The sequence below is a fragment of the Scyliorhinus torazame genome, chromosome 1 (assembly GCF_047496885.1).
Source record: "Scyliorhinus torazame isolate Kashiwa2021f chromosome 1, sScyTor2.1, whole genome shotgun sequence".
Lineage (NCBI taxonomy): Eukaryota > Metazoa > Chordata > Chondrichthyes > Carcharhiniformes > Scyliorhinidae > Scyliorhinus > Scyliorhinus torazame.
Window position 1 is genome coordinate 353,565,991 of NC_092707.1, and position 24,469 is coordinate 353,590,459.

A 24,469-nucleotide genomic window follows, 5' to 3' on the forward strand; every position below is an offset into this window, starting at 1 on the left:
CATGTCAACAGTATTACAAACTTTGAAAATACTAGCCTTGTGAAAATAAGTCAGTTCAAATACGGCAGAATGTTACATAACTCAAGTCAATTCTATAGTATCAGTAATGCATCTCAACTCCAAGTATGCCTGAAGCTCGAGCAACTTACCACCCTGTTAGACGGACACTGTAATCTTTGAAAGGGTAAATTGGATGTCAGTAATGTCAGGGTTAATATGTAACATATTTGTTCAACTCCTTCTATTTTTACTTTGCAAACTCAACTGTTTTGCTCACATTTTCATGCTTCAGCATAACTTTCACCAGCGAAACTGTTGATCTTCGTCGTTCCTGTTTTGAAAGAGATTTGCTTCACTTCCTGCTCGTGTTCCTTGACTACAGCAGAGGAAAGGAAGCTGCAATTATTGAATGAAACGTTCCATGTGTTGGGGAACGCTTCCTAAATGTAAAGAATTCTAAGGTACGAAGGACAAAAGAAAATCGGAAAAACAAACAAAGGCATCTTTATACATGGAATTAAGGTAACTCCAGCATTCCTTGAAGCTTCAAAGAAATTTACCCACTCCTAACGTGAGAAATAATAACAGACAAATAGTCAGGCTGAAAATGAGATCGAAAGAAAGACATAGCTTGCATTTTGATATCACTCTTCACATTCTCAGGACACCCGAAAGTCTTCACAACCAATGACTTTTGAAGTGTTGTCATCTACACAAATGTAGGGAAAGAAGCCCAATAATAAATAAGTCTTTAATTTAGGAATGTGGGGGCAATTCAATCTGTCCTGAGCATAAGTGCCCCATCTTGCATAAGAAACTTGTGAGAAATTTGGTGATCCATCAACGAGAAGGTTGAGATTAATTTGGGAACTCCGATAATAGAAGTTTAAGGATAACTCACAGATAGCCCAGAAGCTCATGGCAAAGATTTTGGAGCTGTACTTCTTGAGTAATAGTTAGAAGCCAGTTAGCAACAAGAAATCGGGTACTAATGCAACAAGTACTGCATTCATATAATGTCTAAACATGTAAATGATGACCAAGTAAATCCTGCTTGATAGACAGAAGAGAATTCTTAGGAAGGATGTGCAAAACCTGGGTGAAAGAAAATCGGTACAATTTGTGTGTCTTCTCCTAACTCATCATGTCAGAGAATGCTGAGATACAACACAACAGTATCATTTAAAAATGAATTAATGATCGAATTAGGACAGCTGAAGGCTAATATGATCAATTATCTCATTATTATCCATCCAATTTGAATTACTAAACATTTAATCACTGCTCCTGACATTAATTTGTAGACAGATTAAGATGTTATAGAACTTTAATCGTTACAAAACTCTCCTAAAAATATACACAGATTTGAAAGATCTAGGCCGAGATATCTGATGATGTGGCACCCATGTTTGAGTGCTAAACTGGCATCCAAGCCTCTCACAGAACAGGCCGAAAGCAATTGTGCACTTACATCTGAATGTGCACCGTGGAACACATTAGACATCCCTGTGGACTCCAGAAGTTCACACACTAAAACTCTGGAAAGTACTGAATAAATGAGCAAATTAGATCCCAGCGCTTCTTACTGGACCATTTTCAGAGTTTGTTATGTCCCAGCGCCTGGCTTGCCAGGTACTGAATTTGCCTCGCAACTCACGGGCTAACTGGCAGCCAGAGCCGCTCACTGGTGTCATTTAAACGGTCAGTGAAATACCGACAATTGAGATGCTGATTTGCCACTTAATGTTGCTGGTGAACCTCTGGGCGTTTTTCGGTGCTTGGTTTGACTGCTGAGTAGAAGAGTTTCATGGCATTGGGCAGCTGTTGGGTGCCTTAGAAATACTTTGACTGCAGTTATGGATGATCACCTAGTGCTAGAGGTAGAGGAAACAGCAAGGGGTACAGTAGAGAGCAGGAACAGCTGCAACAAAAGTGACAGAAAGGAGGAGGAGGAACACTGCAGAGGAGGTAATGCCCATAACAGACATTCAGACAGGAGTATGACTACACCAATTTCACTGAGGAGCAATGAATGAATATCTCCACTTCATAATGGAGGCTGTCATGAAGCTCGATTTCCTGCTGTTGTCACAACTTGTGCTTCGCACCAGGGTATGAACATTGTCTACCGTAACCTTTATGACACAGGCTTCTTTTAGGCTGCAACAGATGACCAATTCTCAGTCTACTGCTGTATCAGGGAGGTCACCAAGGCTCTCGATATCAGAAGGAAAATGGGCATTTCCATCCCTATAGTCAGGACAAAACAAGATGAGAGACTGTTAGCTTTCCTCTACATGTCAGTCTTCCCCAGGTTATGAGGTGCCTTAGACTGCACTCACCTTGCCTTGCATGTTCCCCATCACCGGCCTGGCATCTCTACCAGTCAGAAGTGAACACACTCCCTCAACATGTAGTTGACTGGCGACCACATGCAGCACATCATGGAAGTCTGCACTCTCTGTGAAACCTTGACACAAATTGGAACTGGCACTTCCATGATCTCCGACATGGTGTACAAGCTGACAGATAGGCTTCCCACTGCACCCAGCACTTAAAGTCCCTGGAATTCCTTTCCTATTGATCATAGATTTGTTGCTGGGAGGGTTTCCCATGCCCTGAGGCGACAATAATCTCCCTCCTCCTGACCACTGCAAAGAACCTTGGTGCCACCGGTGTTTGCTGCAGAGAGTTGTCTCCTCCAAAGTGTTTCCTTCGTTCTGCAGTCAGTGTACACCTTCCCTTTGAGAAGTGTCGGTGGCCTTTAAGTAGCGCCAAGAGTCCCACTATTTGACCACCTCCCCACAAACAGGTGGGTAGCCAACCAATAGCATGGGTACCATCGGTTGCAGACCTGAATGATGAAAATCATCATTGTAAACCATTCTCTTCTGCCTGACACAACTGTCGCGGGCATGTGCATGTTGCTCCCCCGCCCTTATATGTCTATTTAAGATTGCAATTGAATATCTAGGCCCTGCTAACCCTCCAGTTAAAATGGTGCATACATCTCAATGGCTTTATAAGGACATAGATTTGCTTCTTATGTCTGTGCTCCTCTGGGATGGAGAAACTTCCCAGATCTAATTTCAGACAAGTTCATAAGTAAGTAAAGTCGCCGTAGTCCCAGCTCACCATAGGCTGCTTTCCCCTTTGAGGGGAGAGTTGTCTGGTGGTGATTTAACCTGAGAATCACCACATCTCAGGCAAGGGGCAAGGTTGAGAAGTCGGGGCCTTCATGAAGAACCTCAACCGGTACAGGAATTGAACCCTCGCTCTGATTCACAAACCAGCTGTCCAGCCAACTGAGGTCAAGGTAGGGTGGCACCGTGGAACAGTGGTTAGCACTGCTGCCTCAGAGCATCGGGGACCCGGGTTCAAATCCAGCCTTGGGTGACTGTATGTGTAGAGTTTGGACATTGTCCCTGTGTATGCGTGGGTTTTCTCCAGGTTTCTCTGGTTTCCTCCCAAAATCCCAAAGTGTGCAGGTTAGGTGGATTGACCATGCTAAAATTGTCCCTTAGTGTTCAAAGATGTGTAGGTTTATTGGCATTACAGGGATAGGGTGGGGGAAGTGGGCCTGGTTGGAATTCTCTTTCAGAGGGTCGGTGCAGACTCGATAGGCCGAATGGACTCCTTCTGCGCTGTAGGGACTCTATGAAACTGGCTCCCTAAATGGAGGCTATAACAAGTGTAGTGAAAGTTGGCATAGTTCCCAATGATCATAGGCTGCTTTCCCCTTTGGGGGGGGAGAGTTGCATGGTGGTGATTTAACCTGAGGGCCACCACACCTCAGGCGAGGTGCAAGGTTGAGAAGGTAGGGCCTTAATGAATAACCTCAGCTGGTAAGGGGATTGAACCCACACTGTTTACATTGCTCCACATCACAAACTAGCTGCCAAGCCAACTGAGCTAACCAATGCCTACGGGCAAGTTAATAAGAAGGAGTGGGAACATGTCAGGAACACAGCGCAAAAAACCCTACCATCTTAACCCCTATCCCTCCATCAAATTGGCACCAAGTGCAGGGCTTAAAGCGACTCAAATATGTTCTTTCATTTCGAATCAGAAAAGATAAAGAAACAAATTCAAATATCTTAAGACATCCGCTTAAGGACACAGCTTCATAAAACAAGTATAAAAAGGAAATGTTGCTCTGTGCTTTCGAACATTTTGAAATAAATGCATGGAACAAGAACTTATATTTAGCCTCATGCCTCAATCAGGAATGATGGAAGTGATTAGGAAGTTGGTCATTTGGAATTGTATGTTCAGCGAGATATGCATTTATCTTAATTTGACTAGTTTAGAAGGAGAGTAAAGTGCAGTGATATCTTTGTGACAAACAATCAGTAATTGGCATTGTTGGGAAGAATGCTATTGCACTCTCATAGCTGTCATGGCCACATCTGACGATAAAGTGTCATCACAACCATTACCCACTTTGTAAAGCAAGAACTACCATTGTTCCAGTCCAGAATGACAGCAGAGGTCACCGACATCTCCGGAGGAGTGAGAACGGTAGGGAGTTGGAGTCAAACTAGAGGAGAGGGGCAAACACCGTTTTGGCTAAGAATCATAGAATTTACAATGCAGAAGGAGACCATTCGGCCCATCGAGTCAGCACCAGCCCTTGGAAAGAGCACACCATCCAAGCCCACGCCTCCAGCCCATCCCCGCAACCCAGTAACCCCATCCATCCTTTTCGGATACTAAGGGCAATTTAACATGGCCAATCCACCTAACCTGCACACCTTTGGACTGTGGGAGGAAACTGGAGCACCCGGAGGAAACCCACGCAGACACGGGGCGAATGTGCAAACTCCACACGGCCAGTGACCCAGAGCTGGGGCAAAGTTCTCCCCCAACGGCGCGATGTCCGCCGACTGGCGCCAAAAACGGCGCCAATCAGACAGGCATCGCGCCGGCCCAAAGGTGCGGAATGCTCCGCATCTTTGGCGGCCTAGCCCCAACATTGAGGGGCTAGGCCGACGCCAGAGGGATTTCCGCCCCGACAGCTGGCGGAAATGGCGTTTGTTGCCCCGCCAGCTGGCGCGGAAATGCGGCACATGCGCGGGAGCGTCAGCGGCCGCTGAAAGTTTCCCGCGCATGCGCAGTGGGGAGAGTCTCTTCCGCCTCCGCCATGGTGGAGGCCGTAGTGGAGGCGGAAGGGAAAGAGTGCCCCCACGGCACAGGCCCGCCCGCGGATCGGTGGGCCCCGATCGCGGGCCAGGCCACCGTGGGGGCACCCCCCGGGGTCAGATCGCCCCGCGCCCCCCCCCCCCAGGACCCCGGAGCCCGCCCACGCCACCTGGTCCCGCCGGTAAATACCAGGTTTGATTTACGCCGGCGGGACAGGCAATTTCTGGGCGGGACTTCGGCCCATCCGGGCCGGAGAATCCAGCGGGGGGGTCCCGCCAACTGGCGCGGCCCGATTCCCGCCCCCGCCCAATCTCCGGTACCGGAGACTTCGGCGGGGGCGGGGGCGGGATTCACGGCGGCCAATGGCCATTCTCCGACCCGGCGGGGGGTCGGAGAATGACGCCCCTGGGATCGAACCTGGGACCTTGGTGCGGTGAGGAAGCAGTGCTAACCACTGCGCCACCGGGCTGCCCAAGTTTCAATCTCATCCAGACTGACGTATATCTGTGATCTTCTGCAGCATTCAACAACATAATAAACAAGTATTCATGAAAACCAGTCAAAATAAATTGTTACTTTTAACAGCAAATTCTTAACAGGTGGGCAGACCTGAAAGTCCAACAGGAGCTGGATTAGCTTCTTGTCTTGTAATCCAGTTGCAGCGACTACAGCCCAGTGACCAGATAGATCACGTACAATAACATTTTCAGAAGCATGAGCCAATTTCATACTGTACAAATATAAATTATAATGTGTATTTTGTCATACCAGTTATGGCATGTCATGTGCCAAAAGAATTATTAACAAATATGAGTGTCATCAAATGTTTATATGACAGAAAAATTGCAGCATCAACATCAGGAAACCGTGGAGAGGTTTGCCATTGAAAACATTTGTTTTGCCTATTAAGACAATGGGTCCAATTAGCCAGTCAAGCAGTAATACTGAACAAATATTTTCCTGCCCGCCACAGTAAAGCAGTCTCACAGAATTATTCTTAACTGGCATGGGACGATGGTGTGTGAGAATCCAGGGAGATATATCTCTGTCCAAAGCTGACCATGTGCAACCTTGCAGGAATGTTCCCCCCAGCCATCAAACAAGTGCTTATTTGAATTGTGCTCTACAAATAAGTCATTTGTAATGTTTGCACAAGATTAAGGCAGAGGTTTAAACTGGCCAAATAGCCAGCAACTGTTACATCACAGGGAAACAATGCTTCTGTGGGCAAAGGTTCATGCATTATCTACGATCATGCTTTCATGGGAGAATGTAACTTGTGTGCTCAAGGGTTTTGTCCTAAAGCAGCAAGAAGGTTAAAGAGTAAATAAAGGAATCATTAATACTTGCACCGATAGAGCACCAGACTGTACTGAACACTCTGGTCAGAATTTTATTCTCACGATGGGAGTCCCGATAGTAGGCCGAAAGGTTGAGTATGACCTCCTTTCAGCCCTCCGCAGACACAAAGCCAAATTGTACCAGTGGATGGGGAGGGGGATCAGTCAGGCAGCTCATTTATTGTCGATGAAGCTGCCATCTCCATCAAGGATGGCTGCTTGCCTCTCGGAGCTGCCAGCCAATCAGAGTGCTAGAGACTGTGCCATTGGGAGTGGTGCCCACTGCTTGGAATTTAGCTGGAAGAGCAGGACACCATGAAAAGATGCCACCATCCCAGTCACGTAGCAATGGCGTTGAGGGGTGTGTGGAATGAACGCGGTTGATGAGGGTGGGCAAAGTTGTTTCTTTACAACTGGGACATTTGAGGAGATGGAGGGACAGGGGAGTGCCTGACTGGAGGATTCGACTCTAGGTCCACTATTAGGTTGCCACAGTTCACATGGTGGTATCCCTACAAATTGGACAGCCCGCTTGCCGTTGGTGAGATGCCAGCAATGGTGGGAAGTAGCCCTTAATTGGCCACTCAAGCAACTCAATTGACCTCTGGATGAGAGAGCTGCCCTCCACCTTCCCTTACACTGGAAAAATGGTACGAAGTCTTACAACACCAGGTTAAAGTCCAACAGGTTTGTTTCGATGTCACTAGCTTTCGGAGCGCTGCTCCTTCCTCAGGTGAATGAAGAGGTCTGTTCCAGAAACACATATATAGATAAATTCAAAGATGCCAAACAATGCTTGGAATGCGACCATTAGCAGGTGATTAAATCTTTACAGATCCAGAGATGGGGTAACCCCAGGTTAAAGAGGTGTGAATTGCACCAAGCCAGGACAGTTGGTAGGATTTCGCAGGCCAGATGGTGGGGGATGAATGTAATGCGACATGAATCCCAGGTCCCGGTTGAGGCCGCACTCATGTGTGCGGAACTTGGCTATAAGTTTCTGCTCGGCGATTCTGCGTTGTCGCGGGTCCTGAAGGCCGCCTTGGAGAACGCTTACCCGGAGATCAGAGGCTGAATGCCCTTGGCTGCTGAAGTGTTCCCTGACTGGAAGGGAACATTCCTGCCTGGTGATTGTTGTGCGATGTCCGTTCATTCGTTGTCGCAGCGTCTGCATGGTCTCGCCAATGTACCATGCTTCGGGACATCCTTTCCTGCAGCGTATCCTGCAGATGTCCCGAAGCATGGTACATTGGCGAGACCATGCAGATGTAACAATGGGTGGGCAGATGTTCTGTTGCAACAATGCAATGTGGGAGTTAGTAATCTCTGGATTATTACGTAAAGCATGTGTAAATTAGCATAGGGCGAATAAGGTTCGAGAAATGAATATGTGGCTCAAGGACCAGTGTGGGAGAAGTGGGTTTCGGTTCTGGGGCACTGCCATCAGTACTGGGGAAAGTGGGGGCTGCATTGTTGGGATGGTCGACACCTGAATCATACTGGGACGAGTGTTCTTGTGAATCACATAACTAGGGGAGAAGTGAGGGCTTTAACCTAAACAAGGGGGAGGTGAGGGATCAAGCTTGGGTAGATGTAGCAAATCAAGAGGTAGAGTCAAAGTAGGAGACCAGAATCGTAATATGGGAAATGAGGGTCTTAGAATAACAGGAAGGGACAGAGAAATAAAATCTAAGAATACACCAATAGTCAAGATTAGATGTTACAAAAATAGCAAGAAGACAAAACTAAAGGCTCTATATCTGAATACACGTAGCATTCATAACAACGCTAATTTATTGATAGTGCACATTGAAATAAATATGATCCAATAGACATTATAAACGTGGTTGCAGGCTGACAAGGATTGGATCCTGAATATTGAGGGGTATATGACATTCAAGAAGAATAGGAAGTTAGGTAAATATGTGGGGGGGGGGGGGGGGGTAGTACAGTTGATCAATGGCATTGGTGAAATCGTGAGGGATGACTTTGGTCCAAAGAGCAGGACATAGAATCTGTTTGGGTGGAGATGAGGAACATTAGGGAAGATAAATCTCTTGTGGTGGTGGTCTACAGGCCTCTAAGCAGTAACCACAAGGTTGAACAAGGTATACAAGAATAAATATGAGGTGCTTGTGATTAAGGAGCGGCATATAAATATATGAAGTGGAAAAATCAGATTGGCAGTCGTAGCCTGGATGATGGGGTTCATAGAATGTTTTTGAGGCAGTTTCTTGAAGCAGCACATTCTGGAACCAACCAGAGAGCAGGTTATATTAGATTTGTCATTCTGTATTGTGATAGGATTAATTCATGACCTCAGATTGAAGGCACCCCTAAGTAGTAGCAACCACAAATTGATTGAATTTTACATCCAGTTTGAAAAGGAAAAGAATGGGTCTAAGACTAGTTGTTTAAACTTAAATAAGGGCTGGCTGAAGTGAACAGGTACATCAGGCTAGGGGGTATATCAATAGAAAAGAAGTGGCAGACATTTAATGGGATACTTCAGAATTCATTTGGAATCCAAAAACTCTGGACGCAATTTTGGGTGCATTTAGCGGAGTGTTTCTTGGTGGCTGCAGCAGCGAAAAATACCACGCTATTCAATGTCACTTGGCCATTTATTTTGGCCTCGGGAGTTTCTCTCCGCCAAGGCTGCACTTGGAATAATTTCCTGCCGGTGAGCCCAGCAAGAAGGACTCCTCAATGTTCTGGGCACCATTTTGTCTGGCTGCCCCAATCTTCACCCCCCCCCCCCCCCCCCCGCCCTCCCCTTTCATCCCCACCATGTTTCTGAGCTCCCTCCACCATACCTTACATAGGCCCCCAGGAACACACCCTCACTACCCCCTCTTCCCGCACCACTTGATGAGGCCCCCCTCCGGGCCCGATCCCTGGCAGTGCCAACCTGGCACTGCCACCATGGCACCTCAGCACTGCCTGTAAGCCTGGCGGTGCCACCTGGGCACACTGGCAATGCCAGGGTGGCACTGCTGGGGTGCCAGGTTGGCATTGCCCAGGTGCCAGAGTGTGTGTCAGGGTGCCACCCTTCCCTATCCCCGACCACCCGGGGATTTCTAATGGTTTGGAAGACCCCCCCCCAGATGCCATCACGACAGGTCCATGCTTGTGCAAACCAGCACCAGACAGCATCCGGTACGGACATTAGGACCCGGGCACCGGGAGAATCCCACAAACGCATATTTAATGAACATGCACAGTGAGGGCAAGATCCAGGTCATGACATCTCATGAGATACCGTTAAATCTCAAGAGGCCTCAGGTGAGATTCAACAACCTCGTCCCAACCCCAAGTCGGGATCGACAAGGTTGTTAAATCACGCCCTCTATTTCTCTCTTCAAATGCTACCAGACCCGATGAGCTTTTCCAGCATTTTCTGCTTCATTTCAGAATTCCAGCATGCACAATATTTTGCTTTTATAAAAGTAAGGATTCTGGGGGGGATTCTCTGTCCAGCCGGCCTCGTTTTCTGGCTCGGCTCCTCCCTTCTGCCGGCAGCGAGATCCTCCATTCCATCAGCTGTTTCCCATTGTGGCCATCACACACCGTCGGGAAAACCGCGTGCGTGGGTGCGCTGCTGGCGAAGCGGAGGATCCCGCCGACGGAGAAGCCCACTGGTTATGCTTCAGTTACACAGACATCTCGAATATTGTGTGCAATTTTCACCTCCTTATTTACGGAAGGATCCAAATGCATTGGAGAAGGTTCAAAGGAGATTTACTAGATTATCTCATGAGAAAAGGTTAGATGGACTGGATTTGTTTCCACTGGGGTTTAGAAGGGTGAGGGGTGACTTGATTGAAGTATATAAGATTCTGAATGGTCTGAACAGGGGCTGCCCGCTGGCACAGTGGTTAGCACTGCTGCCTCACAGCACCAGAGGCCCGGGATCGATTCCGACCTTGGGTGACTGGCTGTGTGGAGTTTGCACTTTCTCCCCATGTCTGCCTGGGTTTCCTTCGGGCTCTTCAGTTTCCTCTCATAGTCCAAAGACGTGCAGGTTAGTTGGATTGACCGTGCTAAATTGCCCCTTAGTGCCAAAAGATGTGCAGGTTAGGTGGGATTATGGGGAAGTGGGCCAAGGTGGGGTGCTTTTCCGAGAGTCTGTGCAGATTCCATGGGCCGAATGGCCTCCTTCTGCACTGCAGGAATTCTCTGGTTCTATGGTCTTGACAAGGTGGAAGTGGAAAGGATGAATCCTCTTCTGGGCAAGTCCAGAACTAATGGGCTCTGTATTAAAATGAGGGGTCACCCTTTTAGAATGGAGATGAGGAGCAATTTATTCTCTCAGAGCATTGTGCGACTTTGGAACTCTCTCCCTCGGAAGGCGGTGGAAGTGGCGGGCATTGAATATTTTAAAGGTGGAAGCAGATGGTTCTTGTTAGCCAAGGGAATCAGAGGTTATAGGGAGTAGATGGGAATGTGGAATTCGAAACACAAGCAGAGGAGCCATGATCTTATCAAATGACAGAGCAGGCTCGAGGGACACATGCCCTACATCTGCTCCTATTTCATATGTTTGTATGGCGGTGAGTCGCCGCTGGATACTCCAACCCCTGCCTTCCCTTGGCCTTTTACGGACCCCTGCTTCCCAAGCTGGACATTGAGGCCTGGTAAAAACCCATCCCAGTGTATTACTTCTGAATTAAAGTGAACATTGACATGATCTTACCCTTAACACCATGGGCTCTTATTAAACAGTCTCCTATGCGGCACCTTGACAAAGGGCTTCTGGAAATCTAAACAAATCATGTCCACTGGTTCTCCTTTGTCTAATCTTGTTACCTCCTCAAAGAACTCTAACAGATTTATCAGACATGATCTCCCCTAGATGAAGCCATACTGACTCAGTCCTATTTTATCATGCACTTCCAAGTACTCCGTGATCTCATCTTTAATAATGGACTCTAAAATCTTACCAATGACCAAAGTCAGGCTAACCGGCCTATAATTTCCCGTCTTCTGCCTCCCTCCCTTCTTAAACAGGGGTGTTACATTAGCCACTTTCCAGTCCTCCGGGACCCTCCCTACCTCCAGCGATTCCTGAAAAATCACCACCAATGCCTCCACAATCTCCTCAGCCATCTCTTTTAGAACCCTGGCATGTAGTCCATCCGATCCAGGTGATTTATCCACCTTCAGACCTTTCAGTTTCCCCAGAATGTTCTCCTTAGTGATGGCCACTACACTCACCTCCACCCCCTGATTCTCCTGGAGCTCTGGCATCCCACTGGTGTCTTCCACCATGCAAATTGATGCAAAGTAACTATTCAGTTCCTCTGCCATTTCTTTGTTTCCTATTATTACTTCTCCAGCCACATTTTCCAGTGGTTCATGTCAATTTTTGCCTCTCTCTTACCTTTTATATTATTAGCCAGCTGGCACTCATATTTCATCTTCTCCCCCCAGGTTTGATCCCGGCCCGGGTCACTGTCCGTGTGGAGTTTACACATTCTCAACCATGTCTGTGTGGGCCTCACCCCCACAACCCAAAGATGTAGGTGGCATATCTTTTGCCAAACCAAAGGCTTCTGCACAAACCAATTTCTCCCAAACATGCGTACACGAGTTGGCCTTCAACATCTTCCCACCAAGACCCCTAGTGACAACATTGGAAAATGTTGGTGCTCTACCATGAGCGGCCATTGTTCTCCATTGCGTAGCGTGTTTCAGAATGATATCAGCAACTCCAGCAGCCAGGACGTATATTCTCTTTTAGAGGGGCTGGCTAGTTGTTAGTAGCACATGGTAGCTTTGAATAGAGCTAGCAGGTAATGATACTGAGCTCCCACTGATGCATGCACTCAATGCTCATTATAATCAGTGGACAGCAGGAGTGTGACATGCAGTGTATTGGATGGACTGGTTGGGGATGGATTGGGGATGGGGGGGCGTTGGTGGAGGTAATCATGTATTGTGAAGCCTGCACCCTTTTTCAGGGGCTATCTGATTTGCCTCTCGTAAGAAACATCTTCGTATCATCAAATAAATCACGCGCACAAAATGGGCTGGCGTTTTCATGAAATAATGGGGCATTATGTACATCATTGTATCAGTAGGTGGCAAACATAATAATTGCTCTGCCAATATTTATTTATAAAGATAGTGCACTTTTGATAAAGTATTACATTTCCACATAACAATCTTCTGAGGTAGAATCCTGCTGTGGGCTCCACCTTTGTTTAATTCCAGTTCTAGGTAATATCACACCACTATGTATTTATTGGAGAATCCAACAGCATTTATGAAGCCCTAGGATTATATGTGTGCCTCTATAGTGATAAGTATCCGATAAGTTAAAATTCAGAATGGAATATGCTCTCCTCTCACCCTATAATGGTATGTGTCAAGTCAAGTAACAATAACTGTTATTTTACGAGAGAAATTCCTACCTGTGCAATTTATATTGCAATGGACATTTACCTTACCTAACATTAAAGAATTAATTAGAAAAATAAGTCAAGCAACCTTAGGCACAAAAATAAATTTTGCATGAAATTACAATTTCTGTTTGCACCTGTGGATATTATCCTGTGGTTAGGATTTACTTTGTATGATGGAATCTCAGACAGAGCCAGAAACTGCAACCAACGCTTTGAAAATTTAACAAGACATGTGCTGGCAAATTTTAACGTCAGATCACAGAATCAGGATTACTCATTTTATTTCGATAATACCTGAGAGTAAGTTGGCTTTGAAAATACCATTGCGAAGCATGGGACCCTGCCTGCAATCCCCTCCATACTCGGTTCAGAGCTTCATGCCAAGGGCATGATGCCAAGCATAGGCGGATTATTTACACACAGGTAGAGAAAGAAACCTAGGGTTGATTCACGTGTTCTCTTCCGAGTGTTTGGTTACACAACAGTGCGGTGACAGGCCGTGTGCTAAATGGTCAGGCTCTGCACCAGTTGGATCAGCTTCTGAGAGATGCACCCAGAAATTTCCAAAATGGAAAATGCACATGGAGAGCTGGACATTTATTGCCCCATCTCTAATCTCCTTTTTCTTTCTAGCGTCCTTGAATGTGTTGTCCTCTCTCAAACCCAAGGCCCAAGATCGTCGAAGGACTCATGCCACAGGTGAATGATGGTGGGTGGGGGATCGTCAAGCGAGGGTTGCAGAGGTGGAGGGAGGGTGGTCAGCTGCGAGGGCAGGTTGGTTCTCAGCAGGACACCCCCCCCCCTTCCCGGGCCACCCCTCCCGAAACTGAGTCCTGCGATCAGGTACGGAGTGTCTTTCAATGAGCGACAACCCCACCATTGTCCAACTGTGTCTGGTTTGGCTCAGTAGTAACCCTCTCACCCCTGAGTCAAAAGGCCATGGCCAAGAACCTACCTTAGGAGCATCGGGTTGAATTTTAACAGCCCTCTGAATGCCAGCTGGGAGGAGGAAGACCTCATAAAATAACAGTGGAGGGGGCGGCATGTGGCGCAGTGGGTAGCACTGGGACTGCAGCGCTGAGGACCCGGGTTCGAATCCTGGCCCTGGGTCACAGTCCGTGTGGAGTTTGCACATTCTCCCCGTGTCTGCGTGGGTTTCACCCCCACAACCCAAAGATGTGCAGGTTAGGTGAATTGGCCACGCCATATTGCCCCTGAATTGGAAAGAAAAAAATAATTGGGTACTCTTAAAAAAAAATTTTTTTTTTAATAAATAAATAATAACAGTGGAAGGCATCAGGAGGGGAGCCCCGCATCATCCCGCTGCCACGGGATACTGTCAACAGTGGAAAGATCAGCCACACTTCGCCTGGAGTGTCCAACTAATTATTTCAATGAATTGGCCAATTAATGGCCACTTCCTGTTGTGCTAGCCTTTTACCGATGTTGAGTCACACCCCAGCCACGTGGGGAGGTTGCCAAGCTAGCGGCAACCTCTTCATCTCTCTGCAGCCTCAGCAGTGGTTACCCCTCTCAGGGGCATTGCTAAGCATGCCAGCTCAATCAGCTCCGAGAAGTGGACTGCCATTTTTAATAGGGTGGTTGTGCCCTTGGATTGTTCACCATTGTCAAGATCCCACCAGGGGATTCATGCTGTACCAACACGGGCTCAGGACCCACTTTCACTCCTTGCTTCCCAGAACTATTCCAGCCATGATCCGGTTGGATATTTCAGTAGAGTACTAAGGAAGTGCTGCATTATTGTAAGATGTGGGCCTTGAATTTCATCTTTGTGGTGCCGACGCCTAGTGTCCTGCCTGGATGTGTTGTTTCCAGTGCTATTGCGCAGTTAGCTTTCTTCATTTGGGTGCCCACGTGGATTTTCCCAACTTCTCCCAGAAGCCTCAGGTGAAGTGCTATCCAGATGTCACACTGCCCTTCCACCTGGTGTGATTTCAGAATTTGGATGCAGATTCCTCCAATCTTCTTGATGGTGACAGGGGTCTGTCAAGCTTGCCAATGTCTCCAGCATTTCAGTGTAAGCTATCTCCCATATGCTGCCCCATTGAGGTCCTCGTCTGAGTCCTTTGTGCCGGAACTTGTGGGTGACCTCACCCTCTGGTGAGCAAAAAAATGTCATTCTTTATTCTTGACCTGGCTGAATCCCACTCATGACTTACTATGTGGTGATTCTTGCTTTCTACCTCCTTCTGAGGTGCATGCAGTGCCAGTATCTGAATGATGGACTCTCTTCATTAGGTCTGCGCTGTTGTTCTCTCTCTCCTTCCTTGCTCCTGTGGCTGGGCAGGTGGCAGTTCTTGGGTGCCCGAAAACAAGAAATGAAAAGGGGAATGAAAAAAAAATGCTGATTATCCCAGCTGGTTTGGCAGCATCTGTGGAGAGATCCAGAATTAACATTTCGGATCTAAATGATCCTTTCACAGAAAAATGAGAAGGGGAAGATTGGCATGAGGGAATTGGAGGGAGGGATGTGAAGCAACAGGATGATGGTCATACCATTAGCAGCTTGTCTATCAAGCCAGAGAGCAGAATGAGAGTGAGCTAGTAGTTGAGAAGGGATGAACGGCAGGGACATACCATCATGCACAGTATTGCTGAATAAAGAGACAAGCTGCCAAAGCGTTTTGTTTTCCATTGATCAGGACAAATGCAGGAATGCCAAATTTCAGATCGCAACAATTAATTCCACAGGAGAAAAAGATGCTGATTGGTTGGCAAGCTGACTCTGCTTGGCCAAGGCATTGCCATGGAGAAAACATCAAGGAACTATAGGCTCCCCACGCTCCCGGGTAATTCAAAATTGAAATTGACTGCACCTCAGCCAATCAGGGTTGTCTTGCCGCAATCCGCACTCTTTCCTGGTATAGTGTAAATTGTTGTGACCATTTGAAATTTGGCATTCTTTCCTTTGTCCTGATGAGTGACAGATGAAATGTTTCAGCAATTTGTCTCTCTTGTCAGCAATCATCTTCAATGTTCTCAGTGACGCTCGATACCATGGACTCTTTCAGCCGGCTGCAGGATGCTGCGAGCCATCTCCTCCACAGAGGTCCGGTCATGTCCTTGTCCTCTTCCTGAACTGCTTTGCTCCCTTTGATTATACACCACCTTATCCTGCAAGATAACGGGCAAAATGTCAGTAATTTTGTGATGCTGCTTTTGGGTGATGCCAGCTATAGCTGAATAGCTGTAGCTATGTGGAGGCAGTGAAAGGTTGGCGTGAGGCTGGCAGGGTTTATAAGTGTGTGACATTGAGATGGGCTATCTGGATGTTACAAATGAGCCCTGAGCCCCAGGAAAGTGTGCCATGTATGAACTGTCCACTGATACCCGCCATAGGGAGACTAACAAGTGGTCCTTGAGGGCTGCTGCTGTGTCCTCAAAAAAAGCTTAACATAGAAGCCTTTAAAAGGATTTTTGTACAGCAAGAGGGAGAACACTCATGGATTCAAAATTTAAATCACTTGATGCCTTACCCTTCGTGGATCTCCCTTAGGATTGTCTTTCTACTCGTGCCAATCTGTGGGATCTGGAGCTGTAGGACGAGGGGCGAAAGTGGGTCATTCTTCCGAGAATAGAGAACATTTGGAAAACAGGTTCAACTCAACAACAAAAGCTTGCCTTGACAAAGCATTTTTAACATTGTAAAAATGCTCCCAGGCGCTTCACAGATTCAAAATCAAACAAAATCCCAACAGCAAGCCGCATAAAGGTATATTAGGATAACAACCAAAACTCGGTCAAAGAGGGAGGTTTTAAGCAATGTCTTAAAGCAGGGCAAAGAGATCGAGAGGCAGTCAGATTTAGGGAGATGATCCTAAGGCTGAGGAAGCTGAATGCACGGCTACCAATGATGGAGCGATGAAAATTGGAGAGGCACAACTCAAATTGCTGGTTGCAACTGTTTCCCACCTCCCTTCAGCAACTGGATTTGGAGAATAGCACTGCTGGAACCCTCAAGGAGGTTGTTCCTACTATCAGTTGTGTGTGAATGTACCATATGATGGAGCTGATGCAGACAGAACAGACAATACTTAAAAAAGCAACATTTTAAAGTAGGGAGTGAAGGATCACAGTCGAAAGAGCAGCTGGATGACTGAAGTTTGTGTGTGACAGTAGAAAACTGGTTTATGTCAAGGCACCAGTAAGCAGTCATTTGACCTTTCATTTCAGCAGCAGTTAATTGGAAGGCCATACCGGGATAGTTGTGAGTGACCCATTCATCTGCCATTCCAGGGAAAAGAGAAAACAGCATGTGTTAGAGAAAAAGGGATCAATTATTTCAGAAATATCATGGAAAGCAATTTCCAAAAATTCAAATGCTCTGTGCAGAAATCTGTTCTGTATCACCAAATCATTCAATCGTGTGAGATATGCAACATTTTGATCAGTCCCAGGCTACAAGCTAGAATCCAGCATTCAAACTGCATCATCAAAAGTCACAAGGAAACCATTGGATAAATGCAAGAATGAACACAATGGCAGTAATAAAACCATCACATTAAATTGTAAACAAGACCTTTGGCAATCAAGAAGATTTTAAAGGAGAATGAGGGAATTCCCACGTAATGTATTACTAATTCTGTAAAGGCAGCTATAGGTCATTCAATATCACTTTGATCTCATCTCATTGAAATTGCTCAATATCTGTTTGAATGTTTGAGAACAAATTTTAACAGCACTTTGTTTAAGCACAGTAAAATATGCCCGCTGCAAAATGGTCATTAAGAGAAAGAAGTTCAAAGAGTTTAATTTGCTTTTACAAGTGATTTAAGGTTAAGCAAATAAGAGCTCATCAAGACCACAGTGATACATTATCAACAATCAAGCCAGAGTCCGATAGATATATTGTAGAATGAAAACAACCAGGCAAAGAGATGAAGGCCCTTATCAGATTCCTGAAAGAGACCCAGCAGCTGGCCAGCTTCAGCCTGGCCTCCTGGCAGTTGGCGACAGCAGTTTTATCTTTCTCTCCCTGTATCAGCAACACTAAGTGCTCACTCAAATCTTCTGATAAACCAATTAATATTCCGCTTTTAATTAAACTGTCTGCTTCACCGAAACGTCAAATTAAGTGGGCAGGAGTGGCACTTTATAAAAAGTCGGAAGCCCCAGGGGTGAAGGGTGCAAGCAGTGACAAGGGTAATCAGTTGCAACTGGCCAATGCACTATCCCAACGGGGAATATTTTGCCTGAAACACGGCCACAGATATGACAGAATAAATGAAACTTGAAGAGAGCCTTCACAGTAACTTCATTGCAGTGTTAATGTAAGCCTACTTGTGAAATTAATAAAGACTATTATTATGCTGCAGCACTGCCACAGTCGAATACTTAAATGGGCAGCATGGTAGCATAGTGGTTAGCACTATGGCTTCACAGTGCCAGGGTCCCAGGTTCGATTCCCGGCTTAGGTCACTGTCTGTGCGGACTCTGCACGTTCTCCCCGTGTCTGCGTGGGTTTCCTCCGGGTGTTCCGGTTTCCTCCCACAAGTCCCGAAAGATGTGCTGGTAGGTACTTTGGACATTCGGAATTCTCCCTCTGTGTACCCGAACAGGCGCCGGAATTTGACGACATGGGGCTTTTCACAGTAACTTCATTGCAATGTTAATGTAAGCCTACTTGTGACATAAAGATTATTAAATGGGCAGGAATAGTAATTGTGATACATTAACCTTCGGTCTAATTAGCAAATCACATATATGAACTGAGGTTCTTCAAGAGTCAAGATCCCAAAGCACTTCACAAAAACCAGCCAAATATATTCCAATGCATATTCTATTGTAAGCTGAACCTCTCTATCCATCCCCGATTCATCACACCTTCATGAATTTGATCATGTCCATCACCACCCAGCCCCCAGCATGTCTTATCGTATATGTTTCGATGTCACTAGCTTTCGGAGCGCTGCTAACCCTAACCCTAACCCTAAGCTAGTGACATCGAAACAAACCTGTTGGACTTTAACCTGGTGTTGTAAGACTTCGTACTGTGCTCACCCCAGTCCAACGCCGGCATCTCCACATCATGGTTACCGTATATGGCCACTGAATTCCTTCGAAAGCAGGAATTTTCTGAGCACAGAACCCTTTAACCAACCAGCAGAATTGAGAGAATCCCAAACATTTTTATTATGTTGAATATATGTATTTGTTTTGGGAAATGGGTGCGAAAGTGAAAACAAATATAGGGAAAGCTTTTCTAGCTAGATGTATGCATTTGTTATTGTTAAAATGTTATTTTCTTCAACAAAGAACTTAGGTCTGACCCCACTCTCCCTCTCCCCCCTGGCCCTATCTCCATGGCTCTCTTCACACAGCCCTCGCCCCTTGACCTTGACTTCATGATCCTCTCCCCATTTCCCTCTTCCCATGGTCCTCTCCAAATGGCCATGTCCCTCTCCCCATGTCCCTCTTGTCATGATATACGCCAGTATATCATGGTGCAGATACACACACACTGATGAACACACAGCAAGACCAATCAACACACACAACACCGCAGCCAATCACCAGTTAGAGCACACTCACTATAAAGACTGGGGGCATCAGAGTTCCCGCTCATTCGGGATGCAGCTAGCTAAGAGGAGAGAGCTCACAGCCTGCAGCACAGACATTCACCATGTGCTGAGTGCATAGACTGGTTAGGACAGGCATAGGTCTTTAGTTTAATCTAACATTGTGTTAACCCACAGTGAAAGTATGTTCAACAGTTTCTAACTTAATAAAATAGTGTTGCACTATTTTAAGTGTTGGTGGCCTGTATGTGTTCCACGGATCCAGAACACCCAACAAATCACCTCTCTCCATGATCATCACCTCATGGCTCTCTCCCATTGACCCTCTCTCAATGATTTAGTAAGGAGAAGTCATGCCTGACAAACTTGTTAGAGTTCTTTGAAGAGATAACAAATAGGTTAGACCAAGGAGAGCCAATGGATGTTATCTATCTTGACTTCCAAAAGGCCTTTGATAAGGTGCCTCACGAGAGACTGCTGAGTAAAATAAGGGCCCATGGTATTCGAGGCAAGGTACTAACATGGATTGACGATTGGCTGTCAGGCAGAAGGCAGAGAGTTGGGATAAAAGGTTCTTTTTCGGAATGGCAACCGGTGACGAGTGGTGTCCCGCAGGGTTCAGTGTTGGGGCCGCAGCTGTTCTCTTTATATATTAACGATCTAGATGACGGGACTGGGGGCATTCTGGCTAAGTTTGCCGATGATACAAAGATAGGTGGAGGGGCAGGTAGTACGGAGGAGGTGGGGAGGCTGCAGAAAGATTTAGACAGTTTAGGAGAGTGGTCCAAGAAATGGCTGATGAAATTCAACGTGGGCAAGTGTGAGGTCTTGCACTTTGGAAAAAAGAATAGAGGCATGGACTATTTTCTAAAGGGTGACAAAACTTATATTGCTGAAGTGCAAAGGGACTTGGGAGTCCTAGTCCAGGATTCTCTAAAGGTAAACTTGCAGGTTGAGTCCGTAATTAAGAAAGCAAATGCAATGTTGTCATTTATCTCAAGAGGCTTGGAATATAAAAGCAGGGATGTACTTCTGAAGCTTTATAAAGCATTAGTTAGGCCCCATTTAGAATACTGTGAGCAATTTTGGGCCCCACACCTCAGGAAGGACATACTGGCACTGGAGCGGGTCCAGCAGAGATTCACACGGATGATCCCAGGAATGGTAGGCCTAACATACGATGAGCGTCTGAGGATCCTGGGATTATATTCATTGGAGTTTAGGAGGTTGAGGGGAGATCTAATAGAAACTTGAAAGATAATGAATGGCTTGGATAGGGTGGACGTAGGGAAGTTATTTCCATTAGCAGGGGAGACTAGGACCCGGGGGCACAGCCTTAGAATAAAAGGGAGTCACTTTAGAACAGAGATGAGGAGAAATTTCTTCAGCCAGAGAGTGGTGGGTCTGTGGAATTCATTGCCACAGAGGGCGGTGGAGGCCAGGATGTTGAGTGTCTTTAAAACAGAAGTTGATAAATTCTTGATTTCTCGAGGAATTAAGGGCTATGGAGAGAGAGCGGGTAAATGGAGTTGAAATCAGCCATGATTGAATGGTGGAGTGGACTCGATGGGCCGAATGGCCTTACTTCCGCTCCTATGTCTTATGGTCTTATGGACCCTCTTCCATGGCTCCTTCCCCATGGCTCTCTCCCCATGGCCCTCTCCCCATGGTGTTCCCAGATGGCTCTCTCCCCATGACCCTTTCCCATGACCCTCTCTCCATGGCCCTGTGCCCATTCCCTTTCCCCATGGCACTCTTCCTATGGCCCTCCACAGATGGCTCTCTCCCCATGCCCTTTCCTCATAACCCTCTCCCCATGTTTCTATCCCCATGGCTCTCTCCCCATGGCTCCCCCACCATGGCTCTCTCCCTATGGCCCTCCCCAGATGGCTTTCTCTCCATGTCTATTTCCCATGAACCACTCTCCATGGCCCTCTACCAATGCCCTTTCTCCATGACCCTCTCCCCATGCCCCACTTCCCGTTTCCTTCCCCCATTACCCTCTCCTGGTGGCCCTCTCACCATGATCCTCTCCCTATGGCCCTCCCAAATGACCATCTCCCCATGACCCTCTCCCTGTGGCCCTTCCAAATGACCCTCTCCCATGACTATCTCCCTATGGCCCTCCGAAATGGCCCTCTCACCATGATCCTCTCCCTATGGCCCTCCCAAATGACCATCTCCCCATGACCCTCTCCCTGTGGCCCTTCCAAATGACCCTCTCCCATGACTATCTCCCTATGGCCCTCCGAAATGGCCCTCTCCCCATGACCCTCTCCCTATGGCCCTTCCAAATGACCCTCTCCCCGTGACCATCTCCCTATGGCCCTCCAAAATGACCCTCTCCCGATGACCCTCTCCCGATGACCCTCTCCCGATGACCCTCTCCCGATGGCCCTCTCCCGATGGCCCTCTCCCGATGGCCCTCTTCCGATGGCCCTCCCTCATATTCTTCTCTCCATGACCCTTTATTCATGACCCTCTCCCCATGACTCCCCAAGACCCTCTCCCATGACCCCCTCCCCATGACCCTCTCCCCATGGCCCTCTCCCCATGGCCCTCTCCCCATGGCCCTCTCCCCATGGCCCTCTCCCCATGGCCCTCTCCCCATGGCCCTCTCCCCATGGCCCTCTCCCCATGGCCCTCTCCCCATGACCCTCTCCCCATGACCCTCTCCCCATGACCCTCTCCCCATGACCATATCCCCATGACCATATCCCCATGATCATATCCCCATGACCCTATCCCCATGGCCCTTTCCCCATGACCCTGTCCCTATGACCCTCTCCCCATGATCCTCTCCCCATGATCCTCTCCCCATGACCATATCCCCATGACAATATCCCCATGACCATATCCCCATGACCATATCCCCATGACCCTATCCCCATGGCCCTGTCCCTATGACCCTGTTCCTATGACACTCTCCCCCTGACCCTTTCTCCATGACCCAGTTTTGCTCAGTTGGCTGGACAGCTTGTCTGTGATGCAGAGCTGAGGCCAACAGTGTGGGTTCACTCACCATACCAGCTGAGGCTATTCATGAAGACCCGCCTTCTCAGCCTTGCCCCTCACCTGAGGTGTGATGATGCTCAGGTTAAATTGTCACCAGTCAGCTCTCCCCCTGAAAGGGGAAAGTAACCTATGGTCATCTGGGACTATGGCAACGGTTCAGCTTTTACTTTACATCATCAGAATTATGAGCAAATCCTAGCCAGGTGAGCCAGCCAGTGAAATGAATATGGAAAGATTTGGGGCGGGATTTACCGACTACCCTGCCGTGTGTTTTTCGGCAGGGGGAGGCCATTGACAGCACCCATCATCAACGGGAAACCCATCCGGTGACGTGGGACCGGAATTTCCCACCGGCGTAAACAGCCGGTAAACCCCGCCCTTGTTTTTGTGTACTGCTTTCCATCACGACAGAATTCCCCCAAATACTTTACAACCAATGAAGTAAAGTGTAGTCGTTAATGCCATGAAGGAAACACAGTAACCAATTTATGCACTGCAAACTCTCACAAACAGCAATGTGATCATCTGTTTTTGCCATGTTTATTGAGGGATAATTGTTGGCCGGGGCATCATGGATAACTCCCTTGCTCTTTTTCAAAATAGTGCCATGGAACCTTTTACATTCACCTGAGAACAAAGACCTCAGTTCAACATCTCATATGAAAGAGGGGACCACTGAGAGTGCAGCACTCACTCTGTCCTGCACTGGAGTACTTGAGCTTAAGTCCTGGAGTTGGACTTGAACTCGCAATCTCTGGCACCAATGTGAGAGAGCCACTAACAGAGGCACGGCTGACAGTGTGGAACCAATCCACACTGTTCTACAAGGATCAGGTCAATGATTGGTCTTTTCTGAGTTTGGTAATCTTAGTTAAATGATTTGAGAGCTTCTGGAGTGAATAATCAAGCCAGGTTTCCATCTGATCATAACCCAATCTCCCATTGCTGAAGAATGTGAATGCCTGGTCTGATTCCCTCTCTCCTTTTCCCCCAGTGATTGAATCACATCCAAATATGCACTGACCAGGCGCATATATGAAGACTAAGCACTAGGTATTAGAGTTGGCCATCCCCTGGGTAATTGTACTGCAAAATTCCAGCAATTCCTATGGAGCTATGACTGATATTCATCGTCAGGACAATTTATTCCAGATTGCGCATGCAAATGAACATTTCCATATCAAATATATAGGGTGGACAAATTTCTTTCTGTCCCTTTGAAGCAGCCTGCCTTCCTGTCCTATAAGAAAGAGGATAATAATAGGAATTACAAAGAAGTTCTATTATTGTTGAATGGTCGTAGAACTCAGATATCTTCAATCACGATATTCCCGTACCAGCCTCCCTGAACAGGCGCCGGAATGTGGCAACTAGGGGCTTTTCACAGTAACTTAATTGAAGCCTACTTGTGACAATAAGCGATTTTCATTTCATTTCAGAAGGTTTACATAAGAGAGCTTGAATCTGTAGATCATGTCAATCCCTCTATAGTATACAATGCACCCATTGATCAACCACAACAGAGAAGACAATGGAGCACATCCTGTCTTCTGCAGTCAGGGATAGGGAAGTTGGTAAACAATTAATTTTGATTTTATTTCTAGCCGCAAATTTGAATGAGAGAAAGGCAGCTAGTACTTACAACTGTTTCCATTTTCCATGTGACTTATTAGAAACAAGTGGGTCTGTCCACCAGCTTGAGAGTCAGTGGCAACCCCGCCACTACCATTTCCAGGGCCCCGAGGGAGGGGGCTCGGTGTAAAATGTAGGGGGGCTGTCTTCCTGTAGGTCCCTTCTTTACCACTGGCAGATACCTCTGCTAGGTACAGGGTACCTGATAAGAAGGGACCCACACCGTCCAGGCCACAGGCAGGCCCTCCTGGGTATACTTGTCAGTTTGTTCACTTGGCATGGCCCATGCCAACTGTTGGTAGAATACCAGAAGTGGCAGGATGAGACCTTTAATTGGCCCTTAAGTGGCCACTGAAAGGTTCCGCCGGGAATGCCTTTCTTGAATCTCCCTCTC

General features: G+C 47.0%; 1 long non-coding RNA gene across 1 annotated transcript in view; it reads left to right on the plus strand.

Moving 5' to 3' along the window:
* The first annotated feature begins 277 nt into the window (after positions 1–277).
* The window catches only part of LOC140407855 (uncharacterized), a 117,040-nt gene continuing 92,848 nt past the window's right edge, over positions 278–24,469 (plus strand). Inside the window, exons 1-2 of the long non-coding RNA XR_011939868.1 lie at positions 278–522; positions 13,523–13,588. This is a non-coding gene — a long non-coding RNA (uncharacterized lncRNA). The remainder of the gene's footprint in view (positions 523–13,522; positions 13,589–24,469) is intronic.